The following is a 14,482-nucleotide window of genomic DNA, read 5'->3' as shown; positions in this document are numbered from 1 at the left end:
TTGGTTTCACCTGTTCCTTGTTTGGGGTTTTGGGTTGGGGTTATTTAAGTTCAGTTAGCCCGCCTGTGTTTGTGCGGGCTTGTTTGCTGGTTTTGGTTCAGGAGTGTCCTGTCATTGATTTTCCGCTGTACAGCGTATGTACCAGTGTTGTACATTTTGGAATGTTTTACGCCTGTGTTCGGCGTTACCCTCTTTTGTTTGCTGTGATTGTTGCGGAATAAATGTTTTTTCCGAATTCTCTGCTCTATGCGCCTGACTCCACACCCATCACTCTTCGAAACCTAACAGAAGCCCACACCATCAACTATGGAGTCATCAGGAGCAGCAACCACCCCTCTCCCAACGATGGAGGACCGTGTCCTTCATCATACATCCATCCTCCATCGCATCGGATCGGCGATGGATCAGATGATGGAGAGGATGGACCAATGGGAGAGGAGTGGTCTCCCTACTTCCCCTCCAACCCCCCCACCTACAACGCTACAACCTCCTCCAGCGGTATCCGGAAACCAGCGCACTGCCTATAGCGCCTCCGAGGGAGTACGATGGAGCGGCGGTGGAGTGCCAGGGACTCTTGCTCCAACTCAAGCTTTACCTGGCCTCCGTTTGGCCGACTCCCTCGAACGAGGATAGCGTGAGCGTCCTCGTCTCTTGCTTGACAGCTAGAGCCCTGGAGTGGGTCAATACCGTCTGGATCGGGCCCGACTTGGCGAGGGGCCATTACCCGGGTGAGGGATTGTTACATCTCAGGGCAGGAGACGAGGAGCGAGCAGGACTTCGCACTGGAGTTCCGGACCTTGGCCGCTGGGGCGGGGTGGGACGACAGGGCCCTAATAGACCATTACAGGTGTAGCCTGAGAAAGGACTTCCACAGGGAGCTGGCTTGTCGGGACACCACGCTCATCCTGGACGAGCTCATAGACCTGTCATTCAGGCTGGACAATCTGCTAGCTGCTCGCGGACGTTCTGAAAGGGCCCTGTCTCTTCCACCTCCTGGCCCTCCCGCTCCCATACCAATGGAGTTAGGGGGGGCCGCATCGAGGGGGACCGGAGGAGGAGGCTCCTCCTGCACCAGCTGTGGCCGGAGAGGGCACACTTCCGGTCGGTGCTGGAGGAGTCCATCTGGGAGTCGAGAGGGCAGGCAGAACACTTCTCGGTCACCCCAGGTGAGTCAACACTACACTCACCCAGAGCTTCCTGTTGGTCACATGTTTTTATTAATTTGTTTCCCCCAATTTTCTCCTTCTCTCCAGCATAAGGCGCTAGTCGATTCAGGCGCAGCTGGGAACTTTATAGATCGCGGACTTGCCCAGAGGTTGAGGATTCCGTTAGTACAGATAGATCCCCCTTCCCCGTGCACTCCTTAGATAGCCGACCATTAGGGTCAGGGCTGGTCAGGGAGGCCACGGTTCCACTGGAGATGATTACGCAGGGGGATCATAAGGAGCTGATTAGTCTGTTCCTTATTGATTCACCTGCATTTCCGGTGGTGCTGGGGGTTCCCTGGCTGGCTAGTCACAATCCTAGGATTTCGTGGAGACAGGGAGCTCTCCAGGGGTGGTATGAGGAGTGTTCAGGCAGGTGTGTAGGAGTTTCCATCGGTGCTACGATGGTGGAGAGTCCAGACCAGGTTTACACCGTGCGCATTCACGCTGAGTATGCCGTTTTGGCTATCGCCTTCTGTAAGAAGAAGGCGACCCAATTACCACCCCATCGACAGGGGGATTGCGTGATAAACCTCCAGGTAAACGCTGCACTGCCCAAGAGTCACGAGGAGACGTTGGCTATGGAGACATACGTCACGGAAGCTCTGGGACAGGGGTACATTTGGCCCTCCACGTCACCCGTCTCCTCAAGTTTCTTTTTCGTGAAGAAAAAGGAGGGAGATCTGTGTCCGTGCATTGATTATCGAGGTCTCAATTCCATTACGGTGGGTTTTAGTTACCTACTACCTGTCATCGCTAAGGCGGGGGAATCATTTCACGGAGCACGGTTCTTCACAAAACTGGACCTCAGGAGTGCGTATAATCTGGTACGTATTCGGGAGGGAGATGAGTGGAAAACCGCATTTAGTACCACATCTGGCCATTATGAGTACCTCGTCATGCCGTATGGGTTAAAGAATGCTCCAGCCGTCTTTCAATCCTGTGTAGATGAGATTCTCAGGGACCTGCACGGACAGGGTGTGGTGGTGTATATTGACGATATCTTGATCTACTCCGCCACACGCGCCGCGCATGTGTCTCTGGTGCACAAGGTACTTGGGCGGCTGCTAGAGCATGACCTGTACATTAAGGCTGAGAAATGGATGGAGTGTGACCGTGTCAAGGCCGTGCGTAATTGGCCGACTCCGACCACGGTAAAGGAGGTGCAGCGGTTCTTAGGGTTTGCCAATTACTACCGGAGGTTTATCCGGGGTTTTGGTCAAGTGGTGGCTCCCATTACCTCTGCTGAAGGGGGGGCCGGTGCGTTTACAGTGGTCGACAGAGGCGGACAGAGCTTTCCTCCGTTTGAAGGCGCTGTTCAACGACGCTCCGGTGTTGGCGCATCCGGACCCCTCCTTGGCGTTCATAGTGGAGGTGGACGTGTCCGAAGCTGGGGTTGGAGCCGTGCTCTCACAGTGCTCGGGTACGCCACCGAAGCTCCGCCCCTGTGCTTTTTTTTGAAGAAGAAGCTCAGGCCGGCGGAGCGAAACTATGATTTGGGGGACAGGGAGCTGTTAGCTGTGGTTAAAGCCCTGAAGGTGTGGAGACACTGGCTTGAGGGGGCTAAGCACCCTTTGCTCATCTGGACTGACCACAGCAACCTGGAGTATATCCGATCAGCTAGGAGACTGAATCCTCGTCAGGCAAGGTGGGCCATGTTTTTCACCAGATTCAGATTTACGATCTCGTATAGACCAGGTTCCCTTAACACTAAGGCCGGCGTGCTGTCCCGTCTCTACGACACCGAGGATCGGTCCATCGATCCTGCTCCCATCATTCCGGCTGCTAGGCTGGTGGCACCGGTAGTATGGGAGGTGGACGCGGACATCGAGCGGGCGCTAAGGGGATAACCTGCGCCTCCACAGTGCCCGGAGGGTCATAGGTACGTGTCGCTTGTTGTTCGTGATCAATTGATTTGGTGGGCTCATAGTCTACCCTCGTCGGGTCACCCGGGGATTTTGATCAGCCTGACCTCGGGGTATCACCCGGAGAGTAATGGGCAGGTGGAGAGAGTGAACCAGGAGGTGGGTAGCTTTCTGCGGTCGTATTGCCAGGACTGGCCAGGGGAGTGGGCGAGATATGTCCCCTGGGCTGAAATGGCCCAGAACACACTCCCCCACTCCTCCACCAACATGTCACCGTTTCAGTGCGTGTTGGGCTACCAGCCGGTCCTGGCACCGTGGCATCAGAGCCAGACCGAGGCTCCTGCGGTGGAGGAGTAAATTCATTAAAAATCCTACAATGTGATTTTCTGGATTGTTTTATCTCATTTTGTCTGTCCTAGTTGAAGTGTACCTAAAGTGTACCGAAAATTACAGGCCTCTCTCATCTTTTTAAGTGGGAGAACTTGCACAATTGGTGGCTGACTAAATACTTTTTTGCCCCACTGTATATTGCACTGGTCATCCCCAAAGCCAACACTTCCTTTAGCCACCTTTCCTTCCAGTTCTCTGTTGCCAATGACTGGAACGAATTGCAAACATCTCTGAAGCTGGAGTCATATCTGCCTCTCTAACTTTAAGCATTAGCTATCAGAGCAGCTTACCTATCACTGTACCTGTACACAGCCAATCTGTAAAAAGCACACCCAACTACCTCATCCCCATATTATTACTTATCCTCTTGCTCTTTTACACCCCAGTATCTCTACTTGCACATCACCATCTGCACATCTATCACTCCAGTATTAATGCTAAATTGCCTACCTCCCTACTCTTCTACATTTGCACACACTGTATATGTATATGTATATGTCTATTTTTCTTTTATTTTGTGTTATTGACTATGTTTGTTTATGTGTAACTCTGTGTTGCTGTTTTTGTTGCACTGCTTTGCATTATCTTGGCCAGGTCGCAGTTGTAAATGAGAACTTGTTCTCAACTGGCCTACCTGGTTAAATAAAGGTGTTCTCAACTGGCCTACCTGGTTAAATAAAGGTGTTCTCAACTGGCCTACCTGGTTAAATAAATGTGAAAAAAGGGGTATTTTACCAAATAGGGCTCTTCTGTATACCCCCCTACCTAGTCACAACACAACTGATTGGCTCAAACGCATTAAGAAGGAAATAAATTACACAAATTAACTTTTAACAAGTTAATTGAAATGTATTCCAGGTGACTACCTCATGAAGCTGGTTGAGAGAATGCTAAGAGTGTGCAAAGCTGTCATCAAGACAAAGGGTGGCTACTTTGAAGAATCGCATATATAAAATATATTTGGATTTGTTTAACACTTTTTTGGTTACTACATGATTCCATATGTGTTATTTCATAGTTTTGATGTCTTCACTATTATTCTACATTAAATAATCATTGAAATGACTGAACATATCAAATGTATGATAAGGTCATATGTTCAAAATGTACATTTCTATCTCGGGTTGATATATCTTTGTTGCATTACCATGATGAAATTACAGACCTCTCTCTGATAATTCAACCTCAGTGTACACAGTTCTGAGAGCAAATAAGTTGTTTGTGTTTATAGGGCTCCTTCACACACTCTGGTTAATGTGTGAGACCTCAGACCTGTGTGTCTGTCTTTCAGCTCCCCAGCGCTGAATGAAAAACAATCACATCCCTTGAAATCCGGGATTAAGTTGGATTAGGAAGGCAAATATTAATTCCCCCGGGTCGGGACTTTATTGTGCTTGGTCGGCCTCAGTCTGTCACTCTGGGACAGTCACGTTGCAAGTGACACAGAAACATCCAAATGCCTTAGGACTTCAGAGTCATTCTGATACTGAGATTCTCAAAGTGAATTCCAGTATGCCATAGAGAAATGTATTTAATGCTGTCCGCATCTAGTGTTGGTTGTGTAGGATAATACCAGTTCGACAAAGAAGTGATATAATTTCTGTGTTGAATGCTAGAGGAATCAAACTCGCTGGATTTTAAATCAAATATTTTATATAAACAAGAAAACTAACTGAAGATGTTACATTCATGTCTTTTATTTACTTGTAATAATTCAAAACTCATCTTGATAACATTTTTATGATTTCATCTGTGATGTCATGTATATTTCTGCCTAGTTGAGTTAGTTATTGTTGTATTATAATTGTTATTGTTTACTGTAGGTCAGGATATTGATCCAGCATTAGAGCATAGTGCTGACTCATCAACAGACGGTTGACGTGTTTGAATTCTGCCCTCTCTCCTCTCCTCCACCACTCTCTGTTGTCCTCTGGCTTAACCAGGAAAGAAGCATGCAAATTACTATAACGCTTAGCTTTTCTGTCTGTTTAGTAGTCTAGATTTCTATCGTGTGGTCTTTGTCTATTCACTGCCCGAGGACTGAGTCAAAACACATTCACTGAAGCTGTACTGTAAGTAATTGTGTAGTGGTGCCACAGCATTTTGTGAACTTTCTATTGCAGTCACTCTGTGTTACTGTACTTATTCAGCATAATATGCTTGGGACTATGTCTTGACCCACAGCATTTAGTGGTAACCTTGCTAATACAATTCAATATGTTCAAGGAGACAAAATTGCTGAACTGGTTTGAAATACAGTCTGCTTCTGATGGATAAAGGGACTGTTAGGGTACAGAGAGGCTCATTTCACAGAATTTTTATGGGACCATTTGAGATTTCAAATAGCCGCCCACCATTATATCTAGGTCAGAGTACGTTCTGTGTCATTTTAGAGGAATAGGTTTTAATGTTAGCAGTTGGCACCAGTCACTTACTGTAGCTTTGGTACAGACCCTCACTCTGCTTGTCAGTTGTGAAACCTATGTAGTTTGCACCTTATTTTATGGTTCACATACACTACATTGCCAAAGTATGTTGACACCTGCTTGTCGAACATCTCATTCCAAAATCATGGGCATTAACATGGAGTTGGTCCCCCCTTTGCTATTATAACAGCCTCCACTCTTCCTGGAAGGCTTTCCACTAGATGTTGGAACATTGCTGCAGGGACTTACTTCCATTCAGCCACAAGAGCATGAGCGAGGTCGGGCACTGATTTTGGGCGATTAGGCCTGGCTCGTAGTTGGTGTTCAAATTCATCCCAAAGGTGTTCGATGGGGTTGAGGTCAAGACTCTGTGCAGTTCAGTCAAGTTCTTCCACACCGATCTCAACAAACTATTTCTGTATGGACCTCTCTTTGTGCATTGTCATGCTGAGACAGGAAAGGGCCTTCCCCAAAATGTTGCCACAAAGTTGGAAGCACATAATCGTCTAGAATGTAATTGCATGATGTAGAGTTAAAATCTCCCTTCACTGGAACTAATGGGCCAAGCCCGAACCATGAAAAACAACCCCAGACCATTATTCCTCCTCCACAAAACTTTACAGTTGGCACTATGCATTGGAGCTGGTAGCATTCTCCTGGCATCCGCCAAACCCAGATTCGTCCGTTGCACTGCTAGATGGTGATTCATCACTCCAGAGAACGCGTTTCCACTGTTCCAGAGTCCCAATGGCGGAGAGCTTTACACCACTCCAGCCGACGCTAGGCATTGCGCATGGTGATGTTAGGCTTGTGTGCGGCTGCTCCGCCATGGAAACCCATTTCATGAAGCTCCCGACAAACAGTTCTTGTGCTGAAGTTGCTTCAAGAGGCAGTTTGGAACTCGGTAGTTAGTGTTGCAACCGAGGACAGACAATTTTTTTCGCCAGCTACGCACTTCAGCGGTCCCATTCTGTCAGCTGGTGTGGCCTACGACTTTACTGCTGAGCCGATGTTGCTCCTAGACGTTTCCACTTCACAATAACAGCACTAACAGTTGACTGGGGCAGCTCTAGCAGGGCATACATTTGGCAAACTGACTTGTTGGAAAGGTGGCATCCAATGACTTTGAAATTCACAGGCCATTCTTCTGGCAATGTTTGCCAATTGAGATTGCAGGTCTGTGTGCCCGATTTTATACACCTGTCAGCAATGGGTGTGGCTGAAATTGCCAAATTTCCTAATTAGAATGGGGGTCCATAAACTTTTGTCCATGTAGTGTATTACAAGGTACTGTATGTACTGACTTACACTGAGTGTACAAAACATTAGGAACACCTGCTCTTTCCATGACATAGACTGATCAGGTGAAAACTATGATCCCTTATTGATGTCACCTGTTAATCCACTTTAATCAGCATAGCTGATGGGAGGAGACAGGTGAAATAATCATTTTTAAGCTTTGAGACAATTGAGACATGGATTGTTTATATGTGCCATTCAGGGGGTGAGTGGGCAAGACAAAATATTTAAGTGCTTTTGAATGGGGTATGGTAGTAGGTGCCAAGCACACCGGTTTGAGTGTGTCAAGAACTGCAACGCTGCTGGGTTTTTCATGCTCAACAGTTTCCTGTGTGTGATCCACCACCCAAAGGACATCCAGCCAACTTGACACAACTGTGGGAAGCATTGGGCCAGAGTCAACATGGGCCAGCATCCCCATGGAACGCTTTTGAAACCTTGCAGAGTTCATGCCCTGACAAATTGTGGCTGTTCTGAGGGCAAAATGGGGGGGGGGGGTTAACTCAATATTAGGAAGGTGTTCCTAATATTTGGTATACTCAGTGTATATGGAAGTTGTTTAGACCAGGGAGGTTTTCCAATGCCTTGCAAAGTAGGGCACCTATAGGTAGATGAGATTTTTTTTTTAAATAGACATTGAATATCCCTTTGAGCATAGTGAAGTTATTAATTACACTTTGGATGGTGTATCAATACACACAGTCACTACAAAGATACAGGCATCCTTCCTAACTCAGTTGCCGGAGGGGAAGGAAACCACTCAGGTATTTCACAATGAGGCCAATGGTGACTTTAAAACAGTTACAGAGTTTAATGGCTGTGATAGGAGAAAACTAAGGATGGGTCAACAACATTGTAGTTACTCCTCAATACTAACCTAATTGACAGAGTGAAAAGAAGAAAGCCTGTACAGAATAAAAAATATTCCAAAACATACATCCTTTTTGTAACAAGGCAGTAAAGTCATACTGAAACAAAATTGGCAAAGCAATTCCCTTTTTCTCCTGAATGCAAAGTGTTATGTTTGGGGCAAATCCAGTACAACACATTACTTAGTACCAGTCTCCATATTTTCAAGCATAGTGGTGGCTGCATCATGTTATGGGTATGTTTGTAATCATTAAGGACTGAGGAGTTTTTCAGGATAAAAAATAAACGGAATGGAGCTAAGAACAGTCAAAATCCTAGAGGAAAATATGGTTCAGTCTGCTTTTCAACAGACACTGGGAGATGAATTCACCTTTCAGTAGGACAATAACCTGAAACACAAGGCTAAATCTACACTGGAGTTGCTTACCAAGAAGACAGTGAATGTTTCTGAGTAACCGAGTAACAGTTATGACTTAAATCTACTTGAAAATGTATGGCAAGACCTGAAAATGGTTGTCTAGCGAGGATGATCATCAACAAATTTGACAGAGCTTGAAGAATAATGGGAAAATGTTGCACAATCCAGGTCTGGAAAGCTCTAAGCTGTAATCGCTGCCAAAAGTGAGTCTACAAATTTTTGACTCAATGGTGTGAATACTTATGTAAAGGGACATCAGAGACTGTAACGTTCTTTGCTTCATGGAAACGTGGCTCACTGGAGAGACGCTATCCGAGGCGGTGCAGCCAACGGGTTTCTCCACGTATCGCGCAGACAGAAACAAACATCTTTCTGGTAAGAAGAGGGGCGGGGGCGTATGCCTTATGGCTAACGTGACATGGTGTGATGAAAGAAACAGACAGGAACTCAAATGCTTCTGTTCACCTGATTTAGAATTCCTCACAATCAAATGTAGACCGCATTATCTACCAAGAGAATTCTCTTCGATTATAATCACAGCCGTATATATCCCCCCCCAAGCAGACACATCGATGGCTCTGAATTAACTTTATTTGACTCTTTGCAAACTGGAAACCATTTATCCGGAGGCTGCATTCATTGTAGCTGGGGAATTTAACAAAGCTAATCTGAAAACAAGACTCCCTAAATTTTATCAGCATATCGATTGCGCAACCAGGGGTGGAAAGACCTTGGATCATTGTTACTCTAACTTCCGCGACACATATAAGGCCCTGCCCCGCCCCCCTTTCGGAAAAGCTGACCACGACTCCATTTTGTTGATCCCTGCCTACAGATAGAAACTAAAACAAGAGGCTCCCACGCTGAGGTCTGTCCAACGCTGGTCCGACCAAGCTGACTCCACACTCCAAGACTGCTTCCATCACGTGGACTGGGACATGTTTCGTATTGCGTCAGACAACAACATTGACGAATACGCTGATTCGGTGTGCGAGTTCATTAGAACGTGCGTTGAAGATGTCGTTCCCATAGCAACGATTAAAACATTCCCTAACCAGAAATCGTGGATTGATGGCAGCATTCGCGTGAAACTGAAAGCGCGAACCACTGCTTTTAATCAGGGCAAGGTGTCTGGTAACATGACCGAATACAAACAGTGCAGCTATTCCCTCCGCAAGGCTATCAAACAAGCTAAGCGTCAGTACAGAGACAAAGTAGAATCTCAATTCAACGGCTCAGACACAAGAGGCATGTGGCAGGGTCTACAGTCAATCACGGACTACAGGAAGAAATCCAGCCCAGTCACGGACCAGGATGTCCTGCTCCCAGGCAGACTAAATAACTTTTTTGCCCGCTTTGAGGACAATACAGTGCCACTGACACGGCCTGCAACGAAAACATGCGGTCTCTCCTTCACTGCAGCTGAGGTGAGTAAGACATTTAAACGTGTTAACCCTCGCAAGGCTGCAGGCCCAGACGGCATCCCCAGCCGCGCCCTCAGAGCATGCGCAGACCAGCTGGCCGGTGTGTTTACGGACATATTCAATCAATCCCTATACCAGTCTGCTGTTCCCACATGCTTCAAGAGGGCCACCATTGTTCCTGTTCCCAAGAAAGCTAAGGTAACTGAGCTAAACGACTACCGCCCCGTAGCACTCACTTCCGTCATCATGAAGTGCTTTGAGAGACTAGTCAAGGACCATATCACCTCCACCCTACCTGACACCCTAGACCCACTCCAATTTGCTTACCGCCCAAATAGGTCCACAGACGATGCAATCTCAACCACACTGCACACTGCCCTAACCCATCTGGACAAGAGGAATATCTATGTGAGAATGCTGTTCATCGACTACAGCTCGGCATTCAACACCATAGTACCCTCCAAGCTCGTCATCAAGCTCGAGACCCTGGGTCTCGACCCCGCCCTGTGCAACTGGGTACTGGACTTCCTGACGGGCCGCCCCCAGGTGGTGAGGGTAGGCAACAACATCTCCTCCCCGCTGATCCTCAACACTGGGGCCCCACAAGGGTGCGTTCTGAGCCCTCTCCTGTACTCCCTGTTCACCCACGACTGCGTGGCCACGCACGCCTCCAACTCAATCATCAAGTTTGCGGACGACACAACAGTGGTAGGCTTGATTACCAACAACGACGAGACGGCCTACAGGGAGGAGGTGAGGGCCCTCGGAGTGTGGTGTCAGGAAAATAACCTCACACTCAACGTCAACAAAACTAAGGAGATGATTGTGGACTTCAGGAAACAGCAGAGGGAACACCCCCCTATCCACATCGATGGAACAGTAGTGAAGAGGGTAGCAAGTTTTAAGTTCCTCGGCATACACATCACAGACAAACTGAATTGGTCCACTCACACAGACAGCATTGTGAAGAAGGCGCAGCAGCGCCTCTTCAACCTCAGGAAGCTGAAGAAATTCGGCTTGTCACCAAAAGCACTCACAAACTTCTACAGATGCATAATCGAGAGCATCCTGTCGGGCTGTATCACCGCCTGGTACGGCAACTGGTCCGCCCTCAACCGTAAGGCTCTCCAGAGGGTAGTGAGGTCTGCACAACGCATCACCGGGGGCAAACTACCTGCCCTCCAGGACACCTACACCACCCGATGTCACAGGAAGGCCATAAAGATCATCAAGGACATCAACCACCCGAGCCACTGCCTGTTCACCCCGCTATCATCCAGAAGGCGAGGTCAGTACAGGTGCATCAAAGCTGGGACCGAGAGACTGAAAAACAGCTTCTATCTCAAGGCCATCAGACTGTTAAACAGCCACCACTAACATTGAGTGGCTGCTGCCAACACACTGACACTGACTCAACTCCAGCCACTTTAATAATGGGAATTGATGGGAAATGATGTAAATATATCACTAGCCACTTTAAACAATGCTACCTTATATAATGTTACTTACCCTACATTATTCATCTCATATGTAGACGTATATACTGTACTCTATATCATCTACTGCATCCTTATGTAATACATGTATCACTAGCCACTTTAACTATGCCACTTTGTTTACATACTCATCTCATATGTATATACTGTACTCGATACCATCTACTGTATCTTGCCTATGCTGCTCTGTACCATCACTCATTCATATATCCTTATGTACATATTCTTTATCCCCTTACACTGTGTACAAGACAGTAGTTTTGGAATTGTTAGTTAGATTACTTGTTATTACTGCAAGCACAAGCATTTCGCTACACTCGCATTAACATCTGCTAACCATGTGTATGTGACAAATAAAATGTGATTTGATTTGATTTGATTTAAATGGAATATTTCCGTATTTCGTTTTAAATACATTTACTAAAATGTATAAAAACATGTTTTATTTTTGTCATTATGGGGTACTGTGTGTAGATGGGTAAGAAAAAGCAAACAATTTAATCCATTTTGAATTCAGGATGTAACACAACAAAATGTGGAACAAGTCAAGGGATGAATACTTTCTGAAGGCACTGTATGTATCTCTAGTGTCATGACATGGCCTCTTTGAGTATAGCAACAACATCCCCCTCTCCCTGCCTCCCCCCCATGCCTCCTTCAACTAGGCTGCTGTGGTCAGAGGTCGTAAATTCCTGAGAAGACCCTGCCACATGACCACATAGTAGAGAGAGGGTAAACTTTCATAGAGGACAAAGGAAATCCTTCCACCTCACAGAACTTGAGGTACGAACACATTTCATGTTCCGGAGAAAGTGTAAAAGATCGGTGAAGAATCCAGCTACGAACTGGTCCGTTTGTCACAACTTGGGGAAGCTCATGGGAGACGGTGTGGCCACATTACCATAACGCTGTTTATATAATAGCCTCAGATATGAGGTCTACATCTAATTGTTGTATAAGATGAATGAGTGAGTATGATACTGTTTGTATAATGGTGTAATATGATTGTGGACTGTTTAATGAAGAAAAATACAATTCCCTTTTGATTTGAACTAAATCAGAGGACCGCCCCTGAGCCCAGTTAGGGTCAGACATCCTGGGACAGCCCCTTTTCTGCCATTCCGAATAAAACCCAACTTTGAGAAAATATCAGCAGACCGAGCTTACCTCAATTACGAGATGGCTAAAGGTTGCAGACCATTGCTGAATCTTTGAACCATACCACGTGGTTAAACTCTTAGACTATTGATACCGACAGAATAAGAACAAGTCTTTGATACTAATTGCTAGTCTGCAGCTAGGAATTCGGTATCATTGAACGCGAACAACGACATCATCCATTCTATAACAAATGTCACTTTGAACTATCCCCTCTAACCAAGACAGAGAGAGAGAGGGAGAGAGACGGACAATTCAACGAAAGACACAAACTTTTCAACAGCGACCAAGACGACACATTGAGCGTAAATATATGTATTGATTATAATTGTTCTCGAATGAGTGAGCGTTCATGTGTAAAGGATTCACATTTTAATTGTTGTAATTATCACTCTGTAGTGACTTATTAGTCGACCCCCACTTCCCCTTTTTGTCTAACAAGCCGCCATGCCAGTTTAGCCCACTAGGGCGCATTTTCCTATCATTACATTTACCTTGTTTGTTTGTTTGTTTATGCATTTCTGTGAATGACTTAGTAATAAATAAATGATTTAAGACAATTGATGTATGGATGACTCATAGTGAAGACTGGGTTCGTGCAGATAACCAACAATTTACGACGTTTGGAATGAGACTAACGTGAGGTACAGTAAATAATTCATTAATTCGAAGACTAATTGATCAGATACTTTGTAATCTGAATATTTTTCCTTGGTGCCCCGACTTCCTAGTTAATTAGTTACGTGATTAATCAGTTGATCGTGCAGTAACTAATTACAGAGAATCTTTGATAAAAACGATCAGTCTTCAGTTAATGATAGTAAAGACATGACACTAGTGTAGTGTAGGATGATACAAGTTAGACAGAGAAGTGATAGCATTGCTATGTTGAATGCTAGAGGAATCAAACTCATTGGATTTGAAATAAAATAATGTTATATAAACCAGAAAACTAACTGAAGATGTTACATTCATCAGTTTTTTTATAAACAGTTTACTTGTAATAATTCAAAGCTCATCTTGATATTTTTTTTTTCCTTTTTATGATTTCATCTGTGATGTCATGTATATTTCTGCCTAGTTGAGCTAGTTATTGTTGTATTATAATTGTTATTGTTTACTGTAGGTCAGGATATTGATCCAGCATTAGAGCATAGTGCTGACTCATCAACAGACGGTTGACGTGTTTGAATTCTGCCCTCTCTCCTCTCCTCCACCACTCTCTGTTGTCCTCTGGTTTAACATCATTTGAGGAGTCGCCTGAAGCATGAGAGGAATGCAAGATGGAGGCATACTGCAGTGGTGAGGCAGAGGGCTCGTAGTGAGGAAGACTGGCTACTATTCTGAACTTAGTGTGGTGATCTTTCTGGCACCCAGAGCTGCTGAGGCCTCACCTAAGTGGTGTTACACAGAGTGGAAGAGGAGAAATCCAGTGGCTATATGAGTCAGGATGGTTCCCAGACTCTTACAACATCATCTACCATCCTCTGTCCAGATCCCTTCTCTCAAGCCATGAACTGACCCTCTCTATCTTCGGAGGATGCCGCTTTCAAAGACTTGGCCTCTATTGGTCGACCTGTCATGATATATTGGTTGTTTGTTTTTTGCTCTTGAAACGCTTTAAGATTCTATGAAAAGTGCTATAGAAATGTAATTAATTAATATGAATTATTATTCTCATTAACCAGGAAAGAAGCATGCAAATTAATATAGCTCTTAGCTTTTCTGTCTGTTTAGTAGTCTAGATTTCTATCATGTGGTCTTTGTCTATTCACTGCCCGAGGACTGAGTCAAAACACATTCACTGATGCTGTACTGTAATTCTGTAATGGTGCCACAGCATTTTGTGAACTTTCTATTGCAGTCACTCTGTGTTACTGTACCTATTCAGCATATTATGCTTGGGACTATGTCTTGACCCACAGCATTTA

This window comes from Oncorhynchus mykiss, chromosome 16, assembly GCF_057628025.1.
Source record: "Oncorhynchus mykiss isolate SJ-2025 chromosome 16, ASM5762802v1, whole genome shotgun sequence".
Classification (NCBI taxonomy): domain Eukaryota; kingdom Metazoa; phylum Chordata; class Actinopteri; order Salmoniformes; family Salmonidae; genus Oncorhynchus; species Oncorhynchus mykiss.
Note: the sequence above shows the minus strand (reverse complement) of the source record.